Genomic DNA, 16,837 nt, shown 5'->3' on the forward strand with positions numbered 1-16,837 from the left:
TTTATTTGCTGTAACAATGTACATTTCCCCTCTGTGGAAGAATAAAGGTATTCTGATTCTGATATACAAAAAGCTATTTGTCTGCCGGCAAATCAAAGAAGAGAGTGTGAGCTTTGTCTGTTTGCTCAGCGCATTCATCCCTCTCTCATCCATTAATCCTTATCTCCTTCTGATGGCATGTGCAATAAACATTACAATATGTTACATAACCATTCATCCTGCTGACACTACAGAATGCAATGTTAAATTGCATTTTAGTTGAGTATGGGTGTTGAGTAGTTATTGAATATGGCAATAAGCCACCAGGCATCATTTTACACATTCGTTGGAAATATTGTTGTGCAAGGCAAGTTTATTTATATAGCACCTTTCAACACAAGGCAATTCAAAAGTGCAGACGTATTTCAAATGATAAAGTATCGATCTTATCGAACACACATACTCAACTAAAATTTCTTAAGAAAATTCAATATCCAGCTCATGCCTATTGCTCTAGGTTTACACACAGAAAGATATTATTTTGTTTATTACTGTCAATGTCTTCAACATCAACGTGGAAAATATATAAAGTTAATTAGTGTTGTTGTCCTTTTCCTTGTCCATTGTTCAATTCAGATGATGTTGTCAGCCTGGCTTCACACTGGCTTTCAGTTAATGAAAATCAATAACCATGCCAAGGTGCAGAGGTGGGGACTCGAGTCACATGACTTGACTCGAGTCGCATATTTTTGGACTTGAGACTTGCTTGACTAACATTGATAAAAGACTTGACTTTGACTTGGTATTCATGACTTGAGACTTGACTTAAGCTTGAGACAGGTGACTTGAAAGGACTTGACTTTTTTTAATTAAATATTTGCGTTTGTTTTTGTATTGAGATATTACGTTTAGTTTTTTCGAAATGTGGTGATTATAGCGCCATTCGCGCAAACCTGGCAACCCACTAGACGGCAGGAGTGTCAGTTAACATGGCAGCGGCTAGCGTTACTCCACAAATAGTGAAGTTTGGATTCAAGGATTATGTTGTCGATGACGGTAATAAGAAAGAACAGCGGTATGCAGGGTCTGCAGCGTAAAGATCAGTGACAGGACCACCACAGCATCCAACTTCATTCGTCACTACAAAAAAACCCACAGAGAGAGGTGCGTGCATGTGTTGTGTTAGCTAGAAAGCTAACGTTAAGTTTAAGCTACGTTAGACTTGGTTTCAAATCGATTAAGCATTGCAAAGAGAAGTCAAAACGGTAAATGAACACTAGAACCGCCAAGGGATTCATTTTGACTAACCCTGATACTGACGTGCTGTCAGGAGAGGGGGAGAGAGAGGAAAAGAGATGCCTCGTTTATTTCCCCTGTGTTATTATCAGAAGTTACTGTAAACTTTTGAATAATGTAGTTCATCTACTTTTAGTAGTTTGTTTAAATGTTTTAATTATGTTGTTTTTGTTTGTAGAAGTGCATCATTCCTTGATTTATTTAAAAATGAATCTGAACTTTTTGATCTGTTATTATGATAAACTGAAGCAATTTCTAAATGAACCCAATTAAGTGAGATTTAAATCATCCTACTTAGTTTATAAGGAAATTATGAAGAGGAACAAATTAAATGATTTGAAAATGATATCTATGTAGGGCAAGGGTGCCGGAAGCGGGGGGGCCATTGGCCCCCCCACTTTTCAGCCCTGCCCCACATTTTCGCAGCTGCGGATGCCGCGGAACACTGTAAAAATCCAGTTTCAATAATTCCCCTCTACTCTAAAGTCACATCTAAAAAGAACGCCATCTGATCTAGCTGTGTATATTTTGTTATTTTTTATTGTTATATTCAATCTCATTAGCTACAGGCATTTTTTAAGCTTGCAAAGGGAAGATGACAGCTCGCCTCTCACTCGCCACTCTGCTCTTCCGCAGCGCTGCTCCCCCTCCCTCCCGCTGAAATTATGAATGTAAGGCATATAGTAATAGATAACACGGCAGAGTCCGTTACAGTTTGTTTTCATCTGATTTCAAATAAACAAAGTCTTGGCTTTCAGAATATTAAACTTTTTTCGGCAAATTCAGATGATAAATACAACTTTGAAGCTTTTAACGGCATAATTACAAGCGGAGAACGGAGTAACTTAACGTCACAGCAGGCATAACAACAGCCGGTGTTTCTCGTGAGGGTTTTCCCCGGGAAACAAACACAATTCACACAAACGCAAAAATACACAAACACACACATACACTCGCGAGCTTCCCCCAGACCAGTAATCCAAACGAAAATATCTTCCCTCCGTACTACTTTGATCATTTGCTCCGCTAATAATCAATCAGATCGATCCAGAGAAGAGGAAACTTTAAAGGCCTTTTTCTCAAAATGATGACTCTGTAACAGTCATTATATAATGTGACATATTTTGCTTAATATTTGGAGTACAAAAACAATCCTGATATCATAAAGCTCGGAATCTGCTCTTTCCATCAGTGTATACAACTCAAAATGTGTCTTCGGGTCAATGCGACTGATTTCGATAGAGCAGGTCACTGCATTAGGTACAATAAAGCAGTCAGACATAACAGGAAGAATATGTTGGCCTACATTTTAACCCAATCAAATAGGACATTGTCACACCATTAAAATGTATCCATGTAAATTACAACCAATAAAAAAGCTTAGATTTGTTTATGTGTTACGTTGTTTATTTGATTTGTTACGTTGTTCTGTGTGTGTCAGCCGTTAACCAGATAGAAAGAATATACACTTGCAAACATGTCAGAAGAACCAGCGCAGAAGAAAACTAAATACAGTCAATCTAAACTTAAATGTAACAACTGGAAGGTCACATCCCTGACATCCACATCTCCGGAGCCTGGACCTTCTTCAATCATAGAAGCAGCGAAGCCAGATGAACCCAAAAGCAGCAGCTCTGCGGCCGCAGAAACTGTCAAAACCACCGCCGCCACCGCCGTCGTTGAACCGAAACAGGCTGGTTCTAACTGCATGGAGGTTTGTTGTCGGGACATTGAGACAGGTAAAGCTGTACAGCTAACTGTCGAAAAAAAGGAGACAGCTAGATTATTTGGGCAAAGAGAAAGGTACTTCAACGCAGAATGGTACAAAAACAGAGAGTGGTTAATTATTTGCAAAACCACTAAACGGGCCTTCTGTGAAATATGCAGATTTGCTGATGTCAAACGGCTTGTAACTTTCTCAAAATGTGGAGATGATAGCTTTGTTAATACCGCAGTTAATAACTGGAAAAAGTGCCCAAGCCTCCTGGACAGCCATGAAAAGTCTCATTTCCACAGAGAGTGTATTAAAAAAAACTGCGCTTTCTTCATTCAAACACCAGTCAACATACAGCTTGTCAAACAACAGCATATTGAGCAGGAAAAAAGAAGAGATGGAATGATGGAGCAACTGCGCTGTCTGCCGTTTCTAACCCGACAGGGCCTAGCAATCAGGGGGCATGCAGATAAGGAGAGCCATTTCCAAAAGCTAGTTGAACTCGTTGCTGAGAAAAACCCCACTCTGAAAAGCTTCATGCTCACCGGGAAATATGCATCACATGCAGTGTTGAGTGTAACGCGTTACAAAAGTAACGGAGTTACAGTAATATATAACTTTTTGCTGTAACGAAGTAATGTAACGCATCACTAATGAAATGTGGGTAATATATTACCCGTTACAATGCTCAGTAACGCAGTTACAACACATTTTGACCCGATTTTGTTTTTTAAGAATGTACTAACATAGCGAGACATTCCGACACCCGAGACAAATTGTGCGGGTAGATTAGTAAACCTGGTGTTTACCCTTCAGGCTTCGCGTCGGGATCTTCGGGGCAGTTGAATGTTATGCACCCTATTCAAAAAGAGAACGGAGCGAAAAATACAAACAATAAATTGTGTCAGGTGCGCGTGACCTGCTCCGATGCACGTGCATCATTTCCAAAGTGCTTCCACAGCAGTGACACACATCTGTGGATAATCATTTATACGAAAATGGTTAAAGCAACCATCACTAAACGCCAGCAACACTGCATCTACTGCAGACAGTAGCAACGGGTCAGATGGGGACATCACGTTACCCTCCGTTGTGGACACACACTCCCGCCTGACTCGCCGCCCTCGCCCCCGGAGCAGCAGTCTTCGTCGCCCGAAACTACGCCGCCCCTCTGCGGCCCGCAGGTGCCAGGATACCACGGCAAAACAGAGCCTGCCCAGGTATATCTAAACAAGTACCCGCCTGTACAGTGGGGTTAGGCGGCCATTTTGCAGCTCGTGGTATAAAAATAGACAATGGAATATTAATGTGAAAATAGTGCCATATTCTGCCATGCCTGTAGAAATGTTGGGTCAAACATAATGCATACAATAGCACAGATGCCTTCACCACGAATGGCTACAAAAAGATCTCATATCCCAAGCTATCAACGAGCTAATGTTGCAGCTGAAATGTTCTCCAGGTCACAAAGCCAACCTCACATGATGATGTGATACCAGTTTCAAGCACAGTAAATATTCTCTTCCCAGAGTATATGATGGGACCAAGGTGATGATTTAGTACATGGTTTTAATAATACTTTTGCATTTCAATGTTTGCCATTTCAAACCATGAGCTGGTTTAAATAATATGTGCCTTGATTTACAATATGTTCTCATTTCTTTTATCAGTACAGCTTTGAAGCTTTTGTGCTTTTCCTTGCCATAGTCCACTTTGGACTATATGAGATATTTCAGGATTGCACTTTTAACTCACTTGAAATGTTCTCACTTGCTTGGTTTCAAAACATAACAAATGCTCTAATCTGTTCATTGGGGACCATCAATGCTATTTTTCATTGCTGTTGCCGACCACTATTGCTCACGTAAACCTGCTACTGCTGCGCCCCCTGTAATCTCAGAGGCACCCTGAGTCATTTTGTCCTGGAACCGGGCCTGTACACGGCCATATACTAAACACACTACAGAGCCCATTCTGTGTCCTGTTATTGTTTACTTCCTGTCTGCCTTCTTCTGGTGATTTATCTGACATCCAGCGCTCCGTCTTTTAACCTCTTTTCCTTTCTCTTTCTTGATCCTCCTTAGCAACCTTCATTATAGTCCTTGACAGTGGTCTGTACTGGATTAACAACGTGTCACATGTTAAGAATTTACAATCAGAATCGAGTATTCAACTAAGCCGTGTAATACAAGTTGTTAGTAGCCTTAAGGGCCTACACAGTTGTTATGCTATACCACATTGCCCTTCACTGGATGTATAATGAGCTGCACTAAACTACATTTTAGCATTTAAAATACCTAGCCATTCTTTTGAGGTTATTTTGGTGAAAGTACCTACAAAGTAGTGTAACTCATTACATTTCAGAGACAGTAATATTGTAATGTAACTTATTACTTTCAAAAGAGAGTAATAAGTCATATGTAATATTAGATTTTTGAAGTAACTTGCCCAACACTGATCACATGAGACAATTAATGAACTTATAAATCAAATGTATCGGGAGTCTTTCTCACCACTCTATTCACTGAAATTAAAAGCAATGCAAAACACTGCAGTTATTGTGGATGAAACTCGTGATTGCTCCGGGCATGAACAGTTGTCTCTGACTGTACGATGGGTATCAGCTGGTTATGTTGTCCATGAAGACTTCATACTGTAGGAATGTATAACTGTCCTAAGACTGACGCAGAATCAATAACCCTTACTATTAAGGACATGTTAATGAGATGCGGCCTGGACATTGGTGACATGAGAGGGCAAACCTACGATGGCGCATCTGTTCTACAGGGACAAATGTCAGGTGTGGCCAAACGCTTTAAAGACATCAATCCCAAAGCAGTCTCAATGCATTGCACAAATCACAGTTTGAACCTAATTGTTCAGGAAGCTGCTTCAAAGTGCAACATTGTACGTGGTGCCTTCAGTTTAGTTCACGACATACATGAGATAATCAACAACTCACCAAAACGACTCGCCATCTTTAAAAACATTAGGGATGCTGCTGCTGCCTCTCCTGGTGCCAGTGCTGGCCTCACGCCGCTCTGCCCCACTCGCTGGACAGCCAGAGGCAGTGCAATCAAATCCTTGCTTGCCAATTATGAAGCTGTCTACGACACTTTGGATGAAATAATCCGAATGGGGGGGAACACAGAAGCAAGCAAAAAGGCACCAGGGCTGCAGGCATTGATGACTCAATTCAGTGTTTTCTTTGGACTGAAAGTGTGTCTTAAACTGTTTTCTTCTGCGGAAGAGGTGGCTCGGGTGCTCCAGTCCAAAGACCTCTCAGCAGAGACAGTTAAGTCAGCAGTGCAGATGTTCCAGACACACTACACAAACCTGAGGTCCACAGAGGCATTCCACAGCATCTTTGAAGATGCCCAAAGAACGACCATGAACGACCTGGTCCAGGCACCGGCTCTTCCTCCAGGCGGCGCACTCCACACCGTTATGATGATGGGGATACACCTCATCAGTGGGAAAATCCAGAGGACTACTTCAGGAGCCAGTTCTTTGAGGTAGTTGACCTGCTCACTTCTGAGCTGACTTGCAGGTTTAACCAACCCACTCTGCTTCTGCTGATGAGCATGGAACAGGTACTCCTCACAGCAGTAAACACCCCCCCGGGATTCGGCAGCATCAACATCCCCCAAAATCTGGTCGACATGTACACAGGTGATGTTGACATGGAACGGCTGTCCACCCAGTTGTCACTGTTTCCAGCAGTTTTGCAGGCACACAACAGTTCCGCCGCTGAAAGACCCATCACTCAGGTGACAAAGGTGGCCACAATCGCGGACATGTTGGCGGCACAGGGACGAGGCACGCAATCCCTCTTCAGTGAAGTGGACAAGCTTCTACGGCTGTATTTCACTGTGCCGATGTCCAATGCAACAGCTGAGCGGAGCTTCAGCCTCCGTCGGTTGAAGACGTTCCTTCGTTCAACTATGTCCGAGCGCCGCTAAATCACCTTCTCTTCCTCCACAAAGATTTGACCGACGGCCTGGACCTCAAAAAAGTGCTCCGGAGTTTCTGCTTTGCCAGTGAGCGAAGGGAGGTTTACTTTGGCAAAATCTAGGAAGATGAAGTAGGCCTAGATTTAGCTACGTGGGGATTTTTGTTTTGCTTTGTATTGTGGGACATTTGTTTGAAGGTTGCTCCACCCTCATCTGTTATTGGACATTTTAGTCATGTGATTTTAATTACACAACATCACAGCTTTTGTTACTGTTAACAAGCTTGTTATACGTTCTTTTCACAAGAATTGTTGTTTGGTTCGGTTAAATAAATAATTGATGTCCATTTCTTGAAATAAGTTTCATGAATTGCATCACCTGTAGCCAGAAGTACCTGACCGGACTCAAAGCTGTGTGTGTCCGTCAGGAAACACGCTGTTTACAAGTAGTTCCAGGCTTCCAGCAAACATCAGTTTGCTGTAGTATGTTAACAACCTCATGATAACCTCATGTCTTTTTAACTTATGATCATACCTGTGTTTATTCTAGAAAAAGGTAAATGTGTGCATTTTATTATAAAGTTGTGTATATTTACAGACTGTTGCAAAAACTAAGAAGTTTATAAACATCAGGTTTAAAACTAAAAGAGCTTTACAAAAAAGTAACACAATGAAAGATGTTTGGAGTTTTATTTGAGTTATTAATTTAAATTTGTTGTCAAAGAGATGCTGATTTGAAACCGTTGTTACATACAGTTACGGCATTTCCTGTTTTCTGCCGGAGAGAGGGGAGGCCGTCCCAAAGCTTGCTGCTGTATTTACTCCCTCCATCTGACAGGAGGAGCCTCATGTGTCACTCCACGGAGTTCACTCCGTCACGGAGGGGGAGTGTGTAGGGGTAGGTGTAGGGGTAGGTGTAGGGCGTGGTTTGGGATTGGGCCATACACACGCACTTTTTTGGCCCCCCCACTTCTAAAATGAATCCGGCGCGCCGGATGTAGGTGCTGACGCTGTTGGCGGTTCTAGTGTTAACAGAAATTTAAATTAAATATGTGTAATGGCAAATGCCATATATGATTTTCTTACCTGGAATTCTGCCTTTTTGAACAGACTTTTTGAGTCCTCGCTATATTGTCTGCAGTTCTCGGGTTAATATGAATCTAATATGATTGTCATCGGTCTAAATTAGATTTCAAATGATTAACTGTGTATGTAATGAAGATCATAGTGTGGGTTGAATCCATTTTCATAACCACAGTATTTTAAACTGATTTAAATGCGGAAACTGGGCTTATTCATCAGAATTTTGTATGACTTGACTTGCTTGACCTGAGCAATGACTTGACTTGCTTAACTCTCATCACAGTGACTTGGGACTTGCTTGATACTTGTAGGTCAAGACTTTAGACTTGCTCATGACACCCATTTAAATATAAACTCCAATGAAAGGATTAAAGCATAAGAGAGATCTGTCGAGCAGCAGAGATTCAAGAGGACAAAGTGTTAAGAGCATTGTGGACTTTGGGGAAATGGGGCGAAGCCTGCGAGCAGTCAACTCGAGCACTTATGCTGCATTCATACATAATGCCACTCTACAACCAACCAAACAGATTCTCCTTAGTATGCCGCTCTATTTAACCTGCCAGATCTCTCTCTATGCATTGCTTGCTGCTGCTATTGCCGCAGTGACTTCCACGTCGTTGCTGCTTGCCCAGCTTCCACCTGTAGGCGCGGGGGGTTAGTTATTTAATCATCACTCATCGTGCTATGTATATCTATGGAGTGATGAGGCCCGAGCCTAGTCGCCAAACTCAACTATGCTGCTTCTAATAAACATGTTAAAGGAACACGTGAGTTGTCTGACTGAACAGTGATCTTGGCATGGCTGATCGTAGCTCTGTTGTGGCTGTTTAGTGTCAAAAACAGAAGAAAGTATCGTCTGCCTCCAGGACCCTATGCGCTTCCTCTAGTAGGAAACCTGCCACAGCTTGACAAAAATGCACCTTTTAAAAGCTTTCTCAAGGTAAGACAACATTGTGAAATCTGAGAATAATGAGAGACGACGTCTCTGCATAACCTCAAACAGATTGTTTTGATCACAAGGAAACACTTGCACTAAAAAAGTAATAATTCATTTGCAGCTTTTACCCTAATGTGTTTTTCTAGTTCAGTGAAACCTACGGTCCTGTGATGACAGTGTACCTGGGCTGGCAGCGGACGGTTGTTCTGGTAGGATACGATGCAGAGAAGGAGGCTCTGGTGGACCATGCAGATGACTTCACTGCGGTCCACTGCCGTTTCTGATGAAAGCGACCAATGGTTATGGTAACACAAATCACTTCAAATAATTTGTCTTTGTCATGGGACTAATGATTTCCTAATGGTTATAGGTCTGAATGTCTCTGTATTTACATGTATCTACAAGGCTTCAGTTTGTCACAAAACAACCATTTCCTTTTGTCAGGTTTGGGGATCAGTAACGGGGAACGCTGGCGCCAACTTCAACATTTCACACTGACAACCTTAAGAGACTTTGGGATGGGACGCAAAGGCATGGAACAGTGGATCCAAGAGGAGAGCCAACATTTTTAAGGGACCGCGTAAATATGTTCAAAGGTGTGTTTTCAGCTGTTGTGGGAGACTGTGGAGGCATTGTTCAGTTGTTTGGATATATGCATCTCTCTTGCTTGAGCTGCACTCTTTAAGCCTTATCTCTTTTTGATGGCAGTTGGTGCAAAGTAAACACAGACTATGTTACATAACAGGCTAAAATAGTGAACCTTCAGTTTGGTTTGGTGGATATTGATACTATCCAACGAAAAACACCATAGGTAAGGTAGGCAGGTGGACTTCTTATAATGATGCGACAGCCAAAGATATAGCCTTTTTTACTTAGCATTTCAATAAAAAATATCAACAAATAAAGCAAAAAAGCTGGCTCTAAAACATCCACAGTGAGCTTCAACAGTTTTTTGGGATTTGAAAAACATTTGAATGGCAGGTCAAATTAGTTCTCAATGGATGTTCTGACCTGCCCAGTCTCACAAAAACGCCTCTGAAATTGTAAGATCCCTACGTTTTTTTTCACCATTCATTCCAATGGCTGGCATCTATGTCACGTGATCTTCAAATTGCTCCCTGCAGAAAAACAAAACATGGCCGACATTCGTTTTAATCTCGTGGAAAATGCCTATTTTAAGGTTAGTTTGGCCATTAAAATGCGTTTTGATGTCATTTGATGCGAGAAATATGAGTTGTTATTTCAGATTATGTGTGCAGTGGATGTACATGATCTTTAGTTTGCTAGTTATTACGAAGATTACTTCAGGAAATTGTGTCCATTCAACGTTTTCATTGTTACCAAGGTGGTTGCTAGGGACGCTGCTATCGATATTATTTCTGTTATGTTGTGTAACTGTTTAATGGTGTTATCTTTATTGCTACCCCCTTCCCCGTCAATGTATAGTGTTGGTCCACAGCGCAAACATATTAGTTTAACAAAATCCGCATCTAAAGATAGCCTACATTATTTTCCCCTGTGCAATTCCAGTCTCACATCTCAGAGCACATCGTCATTAACAAATAACGGAAACAGACCGAAAACATTTAAAAAAAAAATAATAATACTTTATTCCGAGTGTGCTTGCTTTTCTCTTTGAAAGTCATCACATAACAGCATTGTAATACACGGTTCGGCTGCATTAAATATTACATATCTGCCGTAGTTCTCTATTTATAGAGCCCTGATGAGAAGACTTCTAGACAAACTGGAAGACCTGTGGCCAAAACTGAAAACGTGACGTGGATCATAAATATATCAGCAATTAAACAACATCTTACATTTCTTTTCACACAATACGTCTCCTTGTAGTATCAACACTAATTCGGCTGACTTTTATATTTGATCCAATTGGTAGATAGGCTGTATTTACACCATAAAGGTGATATAAAGGGACACCTAGTGGTTAAAGCATGTTATTGAATGTCATTATTTTTATTATTAGATATTAATAGGATCCCTATAAAGTATATTCATTACTCGTTATTCTCTACTAATAGTTAATTCAAGACTGTATATAATGACTATTTTGCACATCCCTTTCAAGATTTTCTAAGGTTTATTTACATATCATATACACAACTACGGTGTAGTTATGCAATTAATGAAAATCTTGGGTCACAGGTTCCTCAACAGTGCATTACAAGACATCTATCAATATGTGTGTATACCTCCAGCAATGTTAACTATGTTGAAGCACTTATTTTAACTGATATTATACATATGTATTATACACTTATAAGATGTAGATAGTATAAGAAATGTGTAGAATATGACAGTGTAATGGTGGAGGTATACACACATATTGATAGATGTCTTGTAATGCACTGTTGAGGAACCTGCGACCCAAGTTGTTCATCTCCGACCTTGTCAGGTATTGAACATTCAATAAATAAAGAACACAGAATTATTAAATATAAAACACAGAATTTGTGTGATTATACTAAATGATTTACAAATAAACACCACTGCATATTTACAACTGTTACACATGCTGATGTAATGCAAATGTTTCCAACTTGGGATCAATAAAGTATATATTATCTTAAGATGATCGATGGCTACTGCCATGTTTGCAAAATGTGCCTCTGAACTTTGACAAGTGCATGTTTCAGGCTTATCAATTAACCCGTTCAAATCCAGTTTTGGACAGTCTGCCGTGGTTCCATCCCATTTCAAGTGTTGTTCGACGCTCGGTGTAACCCTCGGAGCACACTCAAACATCCAATCACAGAGCTTGAGGACTATCACAGGGTTTGTCTATGGGTTTGTCAAGCGAAGCCATGGATGTATAATAAGAAAGCGAAGCGGAGAGAATACTTACTTCTGGGTGTAATATTCTCTAAAGCAAATGAGCTGCTCCGACCCTCGGTCCTGACGGACTCCAACTTGTGTTTATTAATCAAACAAATAAATAAACACGGATAATTATGTGTTATTGTTGAGTAAATAAAGAATTTCACAGGGGAAAATAACGTATCTATGCCACAATTTTAGATGCGGATTTTGTTAAACTAATACGTTTGCGCTGTGGACCAACACTATAAATTGACGGGGAAGGGGGTAGCAATAAAGATAACACCATTAAACAGTTACACAACATAACATAAATAATATCGATAGCAGCGTCCCTACCACCTTGGTAACAATGAAAACGTTGAATGGACACAATTTCCTGAAGTAATCTTCGTAATAACTAGCAAACTAAAGATCGTGTACATCCACTGCACACATAATCTGAAATAACAACTCATATTTCTCACATCAAATGACATCAAAATGCATTTTAATGGCCAAACTAACCTTAAAATAGCCATTTTCCACCGAGAATAAAACGAATGTCGGCCATGTTTTGTTTTTCTGCAGGGAGAAATTTGAAGATCACGTGACATAGACGCCAGCCATTGGAAATTAATGGTGAGAAAAAACGTAGGGATCTTACAATTTCAGAGGCGTTTTTGTAGAAATACTACGTCCCAAGTTGTGGACCAACGTAGTTATTACACGTTTTTTTGTGAGGCTGGGTTGGCCAACACAATGAAGGCTTCTCAATTCTCTCATTTCCCCTCCTCGACTCTATCCTCGTGTCTTAGTCCCGCCCACCGGAGATGCGAGCGGAGGATGAGGAGGGGAACCGAGGAGAGAGGAGGGGAAGCAGCAGGCGGTTAGAGAAATAAGAACTCCTCTCCTCTGAGCGGTCATTTTAAAGAGACGTCCATCAATGATGACAGGAGGCACAGCAGCCCTCTGTCTGATGGACAGATGTGTTCATGACGACTTATATATTTATTTGTAATTCATTCACAGTGTGGTAACGGTATTCTTGTATTTACTTTTTGTTATTTTTTAAAGGGAAAAACTAACAAATTGTTAACCGAATTAATTGCCTCTGCGGTATGAGACAATAACAGGCTACAGATGCGGACATATACACACACACATATATTTATATAAACGTATACAATTCCCCCCCCCCCCCCCCCCCCCCCCCTGCTTCTTGTTGAGTCTCAGCGTGTCCAATGCGATCTGATGACTGGTGTTTGGCCAACGCTTTGAAGACCAGAAGTTCCTGTCTCTTCTGCAGATAATCTCAGATACACTGAAATTTGGCAGTAGTCCCTGGGGTCAGGTATGAAGACGAGGCTCGAATCCTGTGAATGCAGCTTAAAAATAACATGCCATATTTCAAAATGATTGCCGCAACAAACTAAATACATTTTGATCCCCTGTGAAACAAAGCTTCAGTGTACTGTCTGCCTCCCTGATACAGGTGTACAACGTCTTTCCCCGCATCATGGAGCATCTTCCCGGCAGCCATAATACTGCTTTTGCCCAGATTGAAGAGTGAAGAGGGTTTGTCTCCATGCAGATCAGTGTTCATTTCGTCAACGAAAACCATCACGAAAAATGTTCGTCAACGACCTTTTTTTCATGACTAAGACGAGATGATGGCGAGCTAAAAATAGATTCTTCATAACGAAAACTTTGACGAAATGTATATTTCGTTTTCGTTGACGAGACGAGTCTAAGGTGTTAATGGTGGACTATCGGACATTCAAAATGCAGGGTATTTTCCCCCAATTGTCCGTATTGTCTGTCAAAATGCATCTTACGTTTCTAACTTGCAATATCATTATTTCCGCTCTCTTCACTCCAGAAGAGCGATCTCCTTGTGTCTCTCTGTGTGCGGGGGGTGGGGCTAACAGACATGCTGCAGCGGCACACAGAGATCTGCCGGGGATGGAGCGTTCAGAAGGGACACATGCTGGAGTCCTTCAAGTTTGAAGGACTTTGTATACTGCAGGCTAGCTTGTGAATTTACTCCAGGTGGAACTAAAGTCTGATTTAACACTTGATTAGATTTCACATCATTCATCCACATCTGTAAAGTAACTAAAGCTATTAAATACATGTTGTGGACTAGAAGTACACAGTAGCAACACATTTAAATACTCCAGTAAAGTACAAGTACCTCAACATTTTACTCAAGTACAGTACAATATTTTAACATAATTATATATATTTCATTTATTTCACATTTAAATAAAGCAATGAATTCGGTTAACAATGTGTTAGTTTTTCCCTTTAAAAAATAACAAAAAGTAAATACAAGAATCCCGTTTAAGTACCGGATCGATAAGCAGTATCGATAAGACTAGTAGTACCGTAGAAAACCTTAACGATACCCATCCCTAGATATTACACAAGTAAAGTGTTAAGAGAGTGAAATGTTGCTGTACGAATTTCAACACTTGATGCTGTCACCTTGATTCAGATTTCAGAAACCTGTATTTTCCTAACTGAATTGGTTTAAAGAGAGAAAACATTTTGACTAAAAGTTGACTAAAATGTAATTTTTCATCGACTAAAACTAGACTAAAACGTTTTGAGTTTTTGTCGACTAAAACTATGAAGGATAGAAATGACAAAAATGTGACTAAAACTAATAACCATTTTCGTCTAAAGACTAAGACTAAATCAAAAACAGCTGCCAAAATGAACACTGATGCAGATCCAAAAGCACAAAGAGACAATGGACCCAAGCTCACCGAGGGACTTTATTGACAGCTTTCTCATCGGAGGCAATCAGGTAGGACTGGACAATTTGCTTTGTTTCAGAAACCCAAGACTACACTGCGCAATACAACTTTGATCCTGGAATCTCTTAAAATTCCTCTTTATCCAATTAAACATCCCTTCACAATACCTCTGATGTACCTATCTGCCATAGGTACATCAAGATGTTCTTGATGCACCTATGGCAGATAACATTTTTGGAATAATTGTAGTTAAATTATTCAAAATATTAAGAAGTAAAACACATATTTTCTCTTGTGTATTTTGTAGCATTTATGCCAATATAACTTCTCGGTTTGTGCCGACCCGGATGTGGGTTCTGGTTTTGAGCCGTTCATCACGGAAGCCGTTGTATCAGTAGTCGGTAGTGACAAGTATTTTCCGATTAAGGTGTTGCGTGACACAGCAGCTAGATACTCATTTATTGTTGAGTCAGTGTTGCCTTTTTCGTCAGAGACAGAGACGAGGGATTTTGTGCTGATGAGGGGAATGGAGATGGGCTTGATTCCTGTGTCACGTCATACAATAGTGCTGGATTGTGAGCTGGTGCAGGGAGTTGTGTCTATCGGCGTGCGTCCCGCATTGCCACTTGATTGGGTACATATGATTTTGAGCAACGATCTCACTGGTAGTGCTGTGTGGGCTGGTGTTCCATCGCCTGTGGTGGTTTCCAGGCCGTTGGCATCTGGGGAGCAAGATGAGAGCGGTTTGCAGTTTCTGAGCTTTGCAGTTTCTGAGCTTTTTTCCAGTTTGTGCTGTGACGCGTGCACAGAGCCGTAAAATGTCTGCTGACCCGCCTGTTTCGGAGTGTAGCAAAAGCAATGTTGAACATGTGGTCTCACAGCCTGATCTCCCTTCGTCTGTGTCAAAGGAGGACTGGGTGAGGAGTCAGAAGGACGATGTATCTCTTTCTGCTCTGTGGACTGAGTTGTTGCCGGCAGAGAAGGTCAGAGACATAGCCCAGGGTTACTTTGTTCAGGAAGGACTTCCATGTTGGCATCCAGGGAAGTCGTTCAGGAAAGTACAGGATTCAGCCCTAATGATTTGGTTTTGGCATGTGGTGCATGGTCCGTTGGCTATTCTCCAGGATGGGTTGGTTGAGAGTGAGCCACCTAAGAACTTAGTGGACTATGTACATGGTTTTCGTCATCGCCTGTATGTAGCGGTGGAAATGGAAAAATGTAGCTGGTGCTCAGGCAAATATGAAGAGACTCTATGACCATAAAGCAGAGTATCGTGAATTCAGCCCTAATATCCAGACATACAGGTTAAGTCGCCCAACAGGAAACTAAGTCCTATTTAACCAGTTCCACTCACACCTATAATCCTGTATTTACCTTTAGTAAGAGTGGGGAAAAAAACAGGTTCCCGTACAGAGAAAATGTAGCATGAGATTGACACTGTGATTGGACAACGTTGTCCTAGCATGGAGAACAGGAAGTCCCTCCCCTTTACTGATGCAGTCATCCATGAGGTGCAGCGCTTTCTGGACATTGTCCCATTCAGCATCCCTCACTACGCACTCCATGACATCTCTTTCAGGGGCTACACAATCCCCAAGGTATTGTCCATCCCAAGATATCATATCCAATGACAGAGACAATTCTTTATTACACTAACATATCTCTCACATGTCTTAATAAGACACTGTTATTATTCCTTTGCTCCACTCTGTGCTGAAAGAGGAAAAGCATTGGGAGACTCCCTGGACCTTCAACCCAAAGCACTTGCTGGACCAGAATGACAACTTTAAGAAAAATCCTTCCTTCATGCCATTTGCTGCAGGTAAAACATGGCATCCCACTAGTTGATACATCAACCCTTAGCATGCCTAGGAATTTTAATAATTTTAGTTTTCTGTGTAAGTGTGGTGTGTCATTTTTTTTTGCTAGAACCTGACTCATTGCCCATGAACAATCGCAAACGCAATTTTATTTTGTTTTTTGTGGTTGTGTGTCTCTTCACAGGGAAGAGAGCCTGTGTTGGCGAGTCTCTGGCTTGTATGGAGCTTTTTATCTTCCTCGCTGCAAACATTTCATTTTTTCTGCACTGGAGGCCCGAAACTATCAACCTCAATCCAGAGTACAGCAGTTCAGTCAGACAACTCACGTGTTCCTTTAACATGTTTATTAGAAGCAGCATATAGTTGAGTTTGGCGACTAGGCTCGGGCATCATCACTCCATAGATATACATAGCACGATGAGTGATGATCAAATAACTAACCCCCGAGCCTACAGGTGGAAGCTGGGGTGGTGGTGG

At 41.1% G+C, this 16,837-nt stretch overlaps 1 pseudogene; it reads left to right on the forward strand.

The window, feature by feature from the left end:
* The first annotated feature begins 1,407 nt into the window (after positions 1-1,407).
* The window catches only part of LOC117555598, a 34,785-nt pseudogene continuing 19,355 nt past the window's right edge, over positions 1,408-16,837 (forward strand).

Source organism: Gymnodraco acuticeps, unplaced genomic scaffold (assembly GCF_902827175.1).
Source record: "Gymnodraco acuticeps unplaced genomic scaffold, fGymAcu1.1, whole genome shotgun sequence".
Classification (NCBI taxonomy): domain Eukaryota; kingdom Metazoa; phylum Chordata; class Actinopteri; order Perciformes; family Bathydraconidae; genus Gymnodraco; species Gymnodraco acuticeps.